At 44.8% G+C, this 12,582-nt stretch overlaps 1 protein-coding gene across 2 annotated transcripts in view; it reads left to right on the top strand.

The window, feature by feature from the left end:
* The first annotated feature begins 774 nt into the window (after positions 1–774).
* Positions 775–12,582, top strand: part of RBPJ (recombination signal binding protein for immunoglobulin kappa J region) — an 88,941-nt gene continuing 77,133 nt past the window's right edge. The window contains exons 1-2 of one of the 2 annotated variants that reach the window (XM_079989785.1): positions 952–1,063; positions 2,443–2,670. The gene's annotated coding sequence lies outside the window, so the exon portion shown is untranslated. Of the gene's footprint in view, positions 1,064–2,442; positions 2,671–12,582 lie in introns of both variants that reach the window. The other variant, XM_079989783.1, reaches the window with a different exon arrangement.

The raw sequence follows: 12,582 nt of genomic DNA, 5'->3' as shown, positions 1-12,582 counted from the left end.
TGCATGCAAAGCAGCCCTATGTGTGTGCTGGCCTACTGTCAGGGACTGGACTGAGGAAGAATGGTGGGGGGCTTCCCCCTCCTCCTGAACCCTCCCGAAAACAGGAGGGCAGTTGAAATATACTTGGAATCGCGTAGTGATTTCATGCTCTTTATTGCAGCTCGTAAACAGTGGATGATGTTCCCCCTGAACCTCAGGCTTTATATATGTTATTTACACAATGGGTCTCATCTGATTGGCTGATTCTACTTCCTTCCTGGAGCCTGATTGGGCTGCTACTGCTACTTCATCCAATCTTGCCCTCTTTGAAAAAAGTTTGCACATCACTGTGCTAGAGAGATTGAGAATCTTAAATTCCCTTTATGCTTTTATCCAATTTTTTTTTTCACGTCACTTTTTCCAGTGAAAATAATGCACCAAGTAAAAACCCCTAAGAGTACAAATGTGTTTTTTGAAAGCTGCCTAGAGGTGGTGAGTAGCCAGGCGGAGAGAGAAGGTGTAGCCCACACACTAAAATGAAAAAGCAAGAAGTTTCAAACCACTGGAACTGATAATACACAATGACTAAATGAAGAACAGCCGGCCACCCAACACCCTGGGCAGGCAGGTGAGTTTTCATGTCAGTCTTCACAGTCACGGTCCATCTTATTTCCTTCAATTCCCATAGGGATGCGAGGCAGGGGATGGGAAACTATAAGGGAAGCCCAGATGCAGCTGCTCTGGACCTCCTAGTGAGGGGTAAATCAAGGAGCGGGCAGGTTTGGAAGCTGGATGAAGATACCAAGTGTTGACATGGGCCTGAGATGGAGAGAGACAGCCCACAGTCCATTGGGTGAGGCCTTGGCCAATATCTGACTTCACAATGGGCTGCAGAATGTTTTGTTTCCCAGGAAACCAGGTGAGTTGTTTGAAAGGATCCTGTGATCAGTTAAAAGCTCCTTCAGCTGTCTCCCTTCAGATTGGTTGACACTGCAGACATTTGTCTCCTTCAGACAACTATCTTTGGCTCAGTTGAAAGCCCAGAGAATGGTCTTCTGCCTCCCCTGCTGCCACAGAAGATAAGGTAGAATCATAAAAAAGCTCAACAACTTCAATCCTAAGTAAAAGGTTAACAACTTTGGTTGGCCCCTTGGTTGGTTCTCGCAGCGCTTCACTTCATCAAATATGGCCCTCTTTGAAAAAAGTTTGGACACCACTGTGCTAGAGAGATTGAGACTCTTAAGTTCCTTTTATGCTTGTATCTGTTTTTTGTTTGTTTGTTTGTTTGTTTGTTTTAGGTCACTTTTTTCCAGATTCATTTTTTTAAACGTTTCAGTTTAACGTTTGTTAAACAAGGGGCAATATTTCCTTTTCAAGGGGCATTCAGCATCATAAGTTTGTGTTGTAGTTTATCTGGGTGTGAGGTAACTTCTGTTTCTGATTTTCTTCCTTTTGTATAGTTTAGGGAAGTTTTTAATGTTTGATGTTTTATTGTGTTTTTAATAGCCTCATACTACTAGTAGTATTGGAGGCAGCCTAGCTTACCTCTGAGGGTTATTGTGAGGATAATATGGACAGGGAAAGAACACCATGTATACCACCTTGAGTTCCTTGGAGGAAAGGTGGGGTTTTCAAGTGAAAATAAAGCACCAAGTAAACTCCCTGAGGGATGCGGGTGGCGCTTTGGGTTAAACCACAGAGCCTAGGACTTGCCGATCAGAAGGTCCGCAGTTCAAATCCCCGCGATGGGGTGAGCTCCTGCTGCTCGGTCCCAGCTCCTGCCAACCTACCAGTTCGAAAGCACGTCAAAGTGCAAGTAGATAAATAGGTACCGCTCCAGTGGGAAGGTAAACGGCGTTTCCGTGTGCTGCTCTGGTTTGCCAGAAGCGGCTTAGTCATGCTGGCCACATGACCTGGAAGCTGTACGCCAGCTCTCTCGGCCAATAAAGCAAGACGAGCGCCGCAACCCCAGAGTTGGTCATGACTGGACCTAATGGTCAGGGGTCCGTTTACCTTTTAAAACTCCCTGAGAGTACAAATGTGTTTTTTGAAAGCTGCCTAGAGGTAGCGAGTAGCCAGGCAGAGAGAAGGTGTAGCCCACACACTAAAATGAAAAGCCAAGAACTTTCAAACCACTGGAACTGATAATACACAATGACTAAATGAGAAACACCCAACACCCTGGGCAGGCAGGTGAGTTTTCACAGTCACGCTCCACCTTATTTCCTTCTATTCCCATAGGGATGTGAGGCAGGGGTTGGGAAACTATAAGGGAAGCCCAGATCCAGATGCCCTGGCCCTCCTAGTGAGGGGTAAATAAAGGGGGCAGGCAGGGTTGGAAGCTGGATGAAGATACCAAGTGTTGACATGGGCATGAGATGGAGAGAGAGCCCACAGTCCATTGGGTGAGGCCTTGGCCAAGAGCTGACTTCACAATGGGCTGCAGAATGTTTTGTTTCCCAGGAAACCAGGTGAGTTGTTTGAAAGGATCCTGAGATCAGTTAAAAGCTCCTTCAGCTGTCTCCCTTCAGATCAGTTGACACTGCAGACATTTGTCTCCTTCAGACTACTATCTTTTTTTTTTGGATCAGTTGACGTCAGAAACATCTGTCTTCTTCGGACAACTAGCTTTGGCTCAGTTGAAAGCCCAGATAGTGGTCTTCTGCCTCCCCTGCTGCCACAGAAGATAAGGTAAGAGGGGAAGAGGGGAGACATTCTGAAGCCTTGTTCTTCCCTCCACCCCTTGGGCAGTTTTTAAAGATGCTCCTTGGTTATTTGGCCTTCATAAATCCCATGCTCCTAGGGAGTGTTCCAGCTAATTTTCTGATTATTTCATTTGTCTCCATCCAAATGTCAGGAGAATTACCATCTTCCCCCACCTCAGAAAAATCAGTAAATTGCCCCCCCCCCCGCCCCCTATTTCACCACTCACATAGGAAATTCTGGGATCTCATTTTTCACTCAGCAAAACAATTGCAATCTGTAAAACAGTGTTAACAGAGCAACAACTAAAAAATAAGCCAAACATCACAACTGATGCAAAAGTCATATTACATGATTAACAAATCAATACAGAATAAACCACAGAGCCTAGGACTTGCCGATCAGAAGGTCGCGGTTCGAATCCCCGTGATGGGGTGAGCTCCTGTTGCTCGGTCCCAGCTCCTGCCAACCTAGAAGTTTGAAAGCACGTCTAAAGTGCAAGTAGATAAATAGGTACCGCTCCAGCGGGAAGGTAAACGGCGTTTCCGTGCACCGCTTTGGTTCGCCAGAAGCGGCTTAGACATGCTGGCCACATGACCCGGAAGCTGTACGCCGGCTCCCTCGGCCAGTAAAGCGAGATGAGCGCCGCAACCCCAGAGTCAGCCACGACTGGACCTAATGGCCAGGGGTCCCTTTACCTTTACAGAATATATAATCAACAAACGATATTAACAACATTAACAGAATAGCAACCAAAAGTAAATTAAGCATCTTCACATATAAAGTGCAGTGAAGGCAAAGGTGGCTTCCCTCACTGAGGGGTGCTGAGAAGGGTCACATCAGCTCCCCTCGGTGGGCAATGCGAGGGGAGAGGTAGCTCAGCATAACTCTCTCATATTTCCAAGCCTAGTAAATGTGGCAAAGCAATGCTATGTTCTCCTTCTTAGGTGCAGACACCTGTTTAAGAGCCAGTGCAAAGGCTCATGCAGACAATAAATATTCAAATGCACTCTTGGCTTCTGCATCTCTCTCTGCATTTTTAAAATTACTTATTCAAGGAGTTATATCTTGATTTTCAAGGCAAAAGTCTTCACCAAGTGTCTTGGACAAATAAAACTAGTCAATGGACTCTTGTGGCCAGCAGTGTGATTTTATTCCCTCACTTCTGTTTTCTTGCAAGCGTAAACAAGCTGCAGCATTCTGGATGTCATTCAATTTCACAGTCATTTTTCTTGGAATTCCCTCTCAGCTTTTACGTGAGTCATGTGTCTGACATATTATGCCCGCATTTAGTGCATCAGACATGTTGTTTTCTTTAAAAGGGAATTCAAATTAAGAGAATCAAAGTTTATTAGCATCCTATATCCTTTTAAATGTGTTTGTGGAAGGGGACATTATTGTTTTGTTTTTTCTTGTTTTTATTATGTATTTTGTGTTTTTATCTTGTATTTTTATGCTGTGCAGTATGCAAATTTAATAAATAGTAATAAAGGTAATAATAATATTAGCGTTTTTCACATCTATCTGCCCCCAAAGGTGGGAAATTGCAGAGCTAGCCTCCTTGCTAGGAGAGAGCACTGGAGATGTGTGGTTCTTTTTCAGATAAGCAGCTCATTTGCAAATACACAATTTGAACAAATGGAAAACAAGTACTCATGCCATCAGTACCAGGTCTCAGGCTGCATCAGCTCAAGTTTCCCAGCATCCCAGAAGTTGCTTTTGATAGCCAGAAATCTCTTGGCACTAGCATTATTTCCCCCATAGCCTCCCAAGCCAGACTGTTTATTTCTTCTGCCAGTATTCAAAATGCAAAAATTGAAAGATGTATAAGACATAATCGGATAAGTACTGGAGATGCAAAGAGGTGGAGGGAACGTTTTTTCATATGTGGTGGACTTGTAAAAGGGTAAAATGGAAAACAAGCGAGGTCCCAACCAAAGAAGAACGGCAACTTAGAATATGCACAACTTGCCGGCTTAACATATAGAATAAGAGAACAAGAAGAACGTACGTTTAGAGAAGATTGGAAAACGTTTATTGAATATATGGGAAATATCTGTGTACAGCTGAAAATGCTGCCAGCATTAAGATAAATTCACCAGTGTAAACAAGTTTTGATGGATGTAATAATGGAATACTGAATGCTATAGTTTTTGTAACATATGCAGGGATTTATCATATGTAAAATGAACCATGGAAAGAGAAGGGAAGTCATTGATATCTTAAGGATGTAAAATAAAAAAATTCCTTCCAGTAGCACCTTAGAGACCAACTAAGTTTGTTATTGATATGAGCTTTTGTCTGCATGCACACTTCTTCAGATAAGGATGTAAAATGAGTATTTTAAATTGTAAAACAGAAAATTTAATAAAAAATCATGTATCTCTCTCTGTGGCGTTTGCCCTCCTATGTGTGTGACATCATACTGGATTCATAGGGAAAGGGTTAACTAATTGTAAAATGACTAACCAATGGGAACCCAAGGGGCAGAGTTAACTGTGTATAAGGTTTAAGCACAGGGAGAATTTGTTAAGAAGAGTTAGAGTTAGAGTGGTTGAGAAGACAGTCTGGAGTTAGACGAGAGAGGGAAGATAAGTCTGTGGGTTGGGCTAGTCTGGTGTGTGAGAGTGAGAAAATTTGTTAAGAGGAGTCAGCATTAAAAAGCAGACACAGTCCTGAACCTGGGTGTCTTCTTTTTAACACAGACACACAAAACCCCCTTTGCCACTTTGTATATGATACAGGATGAAGACTGAGGAAGTGGAAGGGCTAAGCAATTCCTTTGCAGCCTCTTTTGCATGCATTCACTGGAGCAGCTCTCAAATGCAGAAAGACGTGAGAGAGGCAAAGTACCGGTAGGTCTTGTATATCCTTGTTTATCTTGTCTATCCTGTGGCGCTGTGGTCTAAACCACTGAGCCTCTTGGGCTTGCCAATCAGAAGGTTGGTGGTTCGAATCCCCGTGTCAGAGTGAGCTTCTGTTGCTCTGTCCCAGCGTCTCCCAACCTTGCAGTTCGAAAGCACGCCAGTGCAAGTAGATAAATAGGTACCACTGCGGCGGGAAGGTAAACGGCGTTTCCGTGCACTCTGGTTTCCATCCCAGTGTCCCATTGTGCCAGAAGCAGTTTAGTCATGCCTGCCATATGACCCAGAAAGGTGTCTGTGGACAAACAGTGGCTCCCTTGGCCTGAAAGTGAGATGAGCGCCGCAACCCCATAGTCGCCTTTGACTGGACTTAACCGTCCAGGGGTCCTTTACCTTTACCTATATCCTAGAGGACTGGGAGAACCTGAAAACTCAGACTTGACAACCCTATGATGCCAGCACTTAACTTCAAATGTTGACATGAAAGCCTAGAAGAAATGAACTAGAAGAACTACCGAATAAGGCAGTTAGAAAAGTCCGTTTCCAGAGACCTTAGCATGCTGAATGGCAGAATAGGCGATGTTACTGGAAGCAAGATCTGCCAAGCAACGAGGAGATGACATTGCAGAGCACCTGGGTCAAATGTCTTCTTCAGTATTCACACGAGAATGACATGGCTAACATGACACTGCTATGTTCCCTTTGGATAAAACTGCAAAGGTTTGTCATGGAACGAGCCACAGTTGGGCAATTACCAGGGTAGTTTTTCCGTTTACATTTAGGCAAACAAATAAGGGCCTCAGTTGATGAACTCAGGGTCTGGGTAGATTCATATGGAGAGAGGCAATCTTTGAGGTATTGTGGTCCTGAGCAATAGAATCGGTTGGGAAACATTTTATTTTTGAAACAGAGTAAGTCTGAAGCCAGAACGAACTGCCGGGAATCCTTTTCAAAAATAAAAAATAAAATCAACTGACTGACATTCATAACAAGGAATTCTTCCACTGTAACGCTCTGTAAAATATATCACATGTGGCCTATGCTTGCATAACTGTGGCTTGCAAGTGCATTGTGATGAAATATTTGGCTGCATTTATTTCAACAAAGGTTTTTCACCATTCGTTGAGTGATTGCATATTAGTTAGAATCACTGCTAATGCCAGTCAACAAAAGAAGACAACTGTGGTTTGTCATCGTAACACTCTCAGTCTTTAAAGATTTTCATGCCACAATCCCCTAAACATGTTTCTATATAGCATCAGGTGTGTGTAATTGGGATTGCAGTGGTACCTCGGTTGTTGAACATCTCGCAAGCCGCAAGTTTTGGTTTTTGAAAACCAAAAACCCTGAAGTAAATGCTTCCGTTTTCGAACATGCCTGGGAAGTTGAACGGCTTTCGCTGAGTCCCCCTCCCTCCATTTTCTCCATTGAATTTGCAGATCGCCCTTTGTGGCTTGGTTTTTGAACGTTTTGGAAGTCGAAAGGTCTTCTGGAACGGACTGCATTCAACAACCGAGGTACAACTCTACTAGGCCACACCCAGTTATGTCCACCTGAAAATAAGTTGTCCCGCTGCACCCCAATGTTATTGCTTTGCCTGAGAATCAGTGTGGTCCCAACAATTATTTTTAAACCGGAAAAAAGAAAGAAAAAATTTAATGTTCTAGGGCAGGGGTCAGCAAACTTTTTCAGCAGGGGGCCAGTCCACTGTCCCTCAGACATTGTGGGGGGCCAGACTATTTTTTTTTTGGGGGGGGGAATGAACGAATTCCTATGCCCCATAAATAACCCAGAGATGCATTTTAAATAAAAGGACATGTTCTACTTATGATTTAGAAGGCGATTGGGCTGGATCCGGCCCTCGGGCCTTAGTTTGCCTACCCATGTTCTAAGGTAAAGGTATAGGGACCCCTGACCATTAGGTCCAGTCGTGGCTGACTCTGGGGTTGCGGCGCTCATCTCGCTTTACTGGCCGAGGGAGCCGGCATACAGCTTCCGGGTCATGTGGCCAGCATGACTAAGCCGCTTCTGACGAACCAGAGTGGCGCACGGAAACACCGTTTACCTTCCCGCCGGAGCGGTACCTATTTATCTACTTGCACTTTAGACATGCTTTCAAACTTCTAGGTTGGCAGGAGCTGGGACCGAGCAACAGGAGCTCACCCCGTCACGGGGATTCGAACCGCGACCTTTTGATCGGCAAGTCCTAGGCTCTGTGGTTTAACCCACAGCGCCACCCACGTCCCGTGTTCACAACCCATGTTCTAGGGTGACATTAAACCAAAGATCTGGCTTTGCATAGAAACATTTATAAAAGGAAACTAGAAAGATAAAAGGACGTGACAAGGAAAATAGTAGTGACCCCACTGCTGACAGTGCCAAGGCATCCCTACATCCAGGAGTTCAAATCCCAGTACAGGAGAGCAAGAGAGCCAATACAGCACTGCACCCTGCGTAACTCAGTGGGCAGGATGCCTGGAGAAAGCTCACAAAGTCATCCTGTTCAAGACCCACCCAGGGAGGGAAAGTTTATTTTGCTAGGCAGCCAGACAACTGGAGACTATCTAGGTATGGATCTTGAAAGACCCAATTCCCTGCTTCTCTGTCTGGGTTATATTCACCTGCCTTGGGAAGGCCAGATCCTGACGGACCTCAACCACAAAGGAGGCTTTTGCGACACCTAATTATCTGCTTCTCAACACAACACAATGCAGTTCAATCCTCAAATAGCAGCAATTTATGGGGTACGACATTGGTCCAGATGTGTTTAGTGGTGATCTTGTTCCAGTTGTAGTTAGGTCTCTGAAGTGCTGCTGCTGCTTCTCCCTGTTAAGTGAACCCACCTGTTCTCCATTGTTGGAGTTACCTTCTTCATTGAACTTCTAACCCCCCCCCCAATGTTTATTTATTTGGTTTTTCAGATTAAAACCTTATAGTCACATAATGAACATACTGACTCGGCCCCAGACACACTGATCAGATGTTTGGAAGCTGTGGCTGGATGGTTAGATGGGAGCCGGTTGAAGTTAAATCCTTCGAAGACAGAGGTCCTTTGGCTGGGTTGGGACAATATGGGATTGGGGGGACAACTCCCATCTCTTGCGGGGGCGTAATTAATGCCAGCACCGTCCGTTAAGAGTTTGGGTGTAATATTTGACACCTCTCTTTCCATGGAGGCGCAGATTTCAGCTATAACAAAGGCGGCATTTTTTCATCTCCACCAAGCTAAGCAGTTGGCTCCTTACCTCTCTCGCCCTGACCTAGCCACTGTGATCCATGCAACAGTCACCTCCAGACTGGATTGTAACTCGCTCTACGTGGGGCTGCCCTTGAGACTGACCCAGAAACTCCAGTGGGTGCTGTTATGTATTGAAGTTCTCACCCTGGCCACCAGGAGTATTGTGTATGTAGTTTTCACTCAGGTCCACATCAGTTATTTTAGGCAGGAAACCCTGGGTTGTTGTTGCTACAATGTTGACAGCCGGCTGCCTATAAAAGCAGGCAGGCTGAGCTGTTTGCTGTTCAGTTCTGTTCCAGCTTACAAATAAAGAGCTGCTTTGGAGAAATCGCTGTGTCGTCTGCTATGTTCACCCACAACTCAACACTGGCGACGAAGGTGGGATCGATGGACATCAGAGCACAGCCAGACGTGGCCACCCTCTGAGATGAGCTGAATCACGGAGCAGAACCAATTCAGAGCTGACCGTTCTGGCTAGAGCACGGTGTTCCATCCATCGCCTCCACGTCGGCATCGGAACCATGGCTTCACTCGTGCCTCTACTGCCGTTTGCCCCAGCCTCTGAATCATGGGACTCCTACCTTGCTCGGTTTGACTGCTACCTCCAAGCAAATGAGCTGACAAGAGGGTCTGTAGAGCAGAAGCGGGGCCTCTCCTCAGCCTTTGTGGCCCCGAAGTGTTCGCGACGGCCCAAGCATTGGTTGCGCCTCTAGCAGTCCAGGCAGCACCTTGGGACATGATTCAAGAGAAGCTCCGCAACGACTACGCGCCAAAGCCGTCCAAGATTGCTGCCCGCCATGCGTTCTACCACCGGAAGCAGGCAGAGGGGGAATCAATCAACTACACCACCGCCCTCCAACAGGCTGCAATGCACTGCGAGTCCCAAGACTTAGATGATGCCCTGATGGATCAAATCGTCTGCGGGGTCCGGGACATCCGTCTGCAACGGCATCTCCTCACAAAGCCAGACCTCACGCTGCAGAAAGCCATGGAGGAGGCTGTGGCCTCGGAAGCTGCTGAACTCTCCGCCCAGGAAATCCACAAGGCCAGTAGACCGTATTTAAAGGACTATGTTGTTGGACATGTAACACTGTTGGTCTAATGGAAGTATGTGAAATGTAACAGATATGCTTTGTGCCTAATTGAACCATTACGTGTAGTGCTGTATATAAGGAAACCATTACGATTGTAACTAATGCCTTATCTCGGTGGGGAGGGGTGTTATGTATTGAAGTTCTCACCCTGGCCACCAGGAGTATTGTGTATATAGTTTTCACTCAGGTCCACGTCAGTTATTTTAGGCGGGAAACCCTGGGTTGTTGTTGCTACAATGTTGACAGCCGGCTGCTTATAAAAGCAGGCCAGCTGAGCTGTTTGCTGTTCAGTTCTGTTCCAGCTTACAAATAAAGAGCTGCTTTGGAGAAATCGCTGTATCGTCTGCTATGTTCACCCACAACTTAACAGGTGCAGAATGCCGCGGCGAGACTCCTTCCGGGGTCCTCGCTGCGGGATCACATTCACCCAGTGCTATACCAGCTGCAGTGGCTCCCATTGGAGTACAGGATCAGGTTTAAGGTGCTGGTTTTATCCTTTAAAGCCCTATACGGCCTAGGACCCTCGTACGTATGGGACCGCCTCTCCTGGTATGTCCCACGGAGGACCTTACGGTCTTCAAACAAAAGCATCTTGGAGGTCCTGGGCCACAGAGAGGTTAGGCTGGCCTCAACCAGAGCCAGAGCTTTTTCAGCTGTGGCTCCAATGTGGTGGAACGCTCTGTCACAAGAGACTAGGGCCCTGCGGGCCTTGATATCTTTCCGCAGGGCCTGCAAGACAGAGCTGTTCCACCAGGCCTTTGGCCAGGGCATAGCCTGACTCCCTCCTTTGGCAATCTTCACAGAACTCTAGCCCAATGGTTGCCACTAATCTGATTTGAACTGATTTTATAATGAAATGATTTTAGAATGTTGTATCATTTTACTGTTGTTAGCAGCTCTGAGCCCGGCTTCAGCTGGGGAGCGCGGGATATAAATATTATTATTATTATTATTATTATTATTATTATTATCATTCAACATAGAAACAAGATTCCAAAGAATCTCTAGGACTTCCCTCCCCCCCCTTTGTGGGTCCTATGGTTAGTCCTTTTCTCCTGCATCTTGTATGATCATCCACATCTTTTACATCTCCCTTGGGTCCAGAATTCACTACAAGGGATATCCCAATCCTACTAACGATTTTAACTGTTTACAATGGTTTTTAAGTGCCCAAGGATTAAGGCTTTCTGGGAGATGATATATAATGAAATGAAAAAGGTACTTAAATATACCTTTCTGAAGAAACCAGAGGCCTTTCTCCTGGGCATGGTCGGCCAATTGGTGTTAAAGAAGGATAGAACTTTCTTCATAAACGCCACAACAGCAGCAAGAATACTAATTGCAAAGTATTGGAAGACACAAGATCTACCCACCCTGGAAGAATGGCAGATGAAAGTAATGGACTATATGGAACTGGCGGAAATGACTGGCAGAATCCGAGACCAGGGAGAAGAGTTGGTGGAAGAAGATTGGAAGAAATTTAAAGACTATTTACAGAAAGATTGTAAAATTAATGAATGTTAATATGATATCGGAATGAAACGAAGCTGTTTTAGTAATAAGGTTAAAAAGGAATATGTAAAAATGGATTGATAATAGATGAAAATATAATGTTATAATATGTTAAGATAAAGAGCTAAGATAAAACAAAGGGGGAAAGGATTTGCTGAATTAACTATTCGAACAGGAAAACAAAAAAGGGAGGTGTGAGGAAGTCATGGAAACAAGTAAATGAATTGTAAGACATAGAAAGAGGGATTTATTTTTGACTGTTTTTATTTTTTCTGTATTCTGTATTTCTTGTATTGTATTGTATTGTCTTGTTTAATTCTTTTTCTTTTCTTTTGTAATCTTTAAACTGCTAATAAATATTATTTTTTAAAAAATGCAGTGGTTTTTAAGATAGGTTATAAATGTTCCTCATTCCTTATTAAAATTTTGGTCTTCCTGATTTCTGATTCTTCCAGTCATTTGAGCCATTTTGGCATAATCCATCAACTTGATCTGCCATTCTTCTCTGGTAGGGACTTTATCTTCTTTCCATCTCTGGGCTAATAACATCTGTGGTCACATACATAAGTGGTCTTTCTGCCCCCTTGGGATTTTGGCACCTTACTGAACTTCTATCCCTTCTTCCATATAACTCTATGAAATTCCTGGCCAACTCACAGAGGAAACACTGGGCACCAGTAGGCTTTGAAGTGGATATTATGCAATGTAATGGGGTAGGGGTATAAGATTATAGTCTCTCCTCTTGACAGTCTCCATTCAGCTTCTGGCGCCATGTCTGGCCCAAGGTCACCAACATTGGTTGCCCGGTCTCTGGAAAAGTAAACTTAAGGGACATAGTTTTTCTCTCTGTCGTTATTCCTGAGTGGAGGGAAAGTTGGAGAAGTGCAATGAAAGCACGGGGACAAGAAGGATGGCTGTCCTGTCATAACTCTGCTTCACGCCTTGATGGGTTTTTTTATTTTGCAACCAAGCAGTATATAAATTGTATGAAACTGAATAACCAAATAAGTGTCCTAGAATGCTGGGAATCAGTGGCTTTGGTTAGCAGAGACATTGGAGCACATCACATATGTGGAAATAGTAAAAGGTAAAGGGACTCTAGGGTTGCGGCGCTCATCTCACTTTACTGGCCGAGGGAGCTGGTCTACAGCTTCTGGGTCATGTGGCCAGCATGACTAAGCTGCTTCTGGTG

Source organism: Podarcis cretensis (assembly GCF_951804945.1).
Source record: "Podarcis cretensis genome assembly, chromosome: 9".
Taxonomy (NCBI): Eukaryota; Metazoa; Chordata; class Lepidosauria; order Squamata; family Lacertidae; genus Podarcis; species Podarcis cretensis.
The sequence above is the reverse complement of the archived record's forward strand: the minus strand, read 5'-3'. Positions and strand labels throughout refer to the sequence as shown.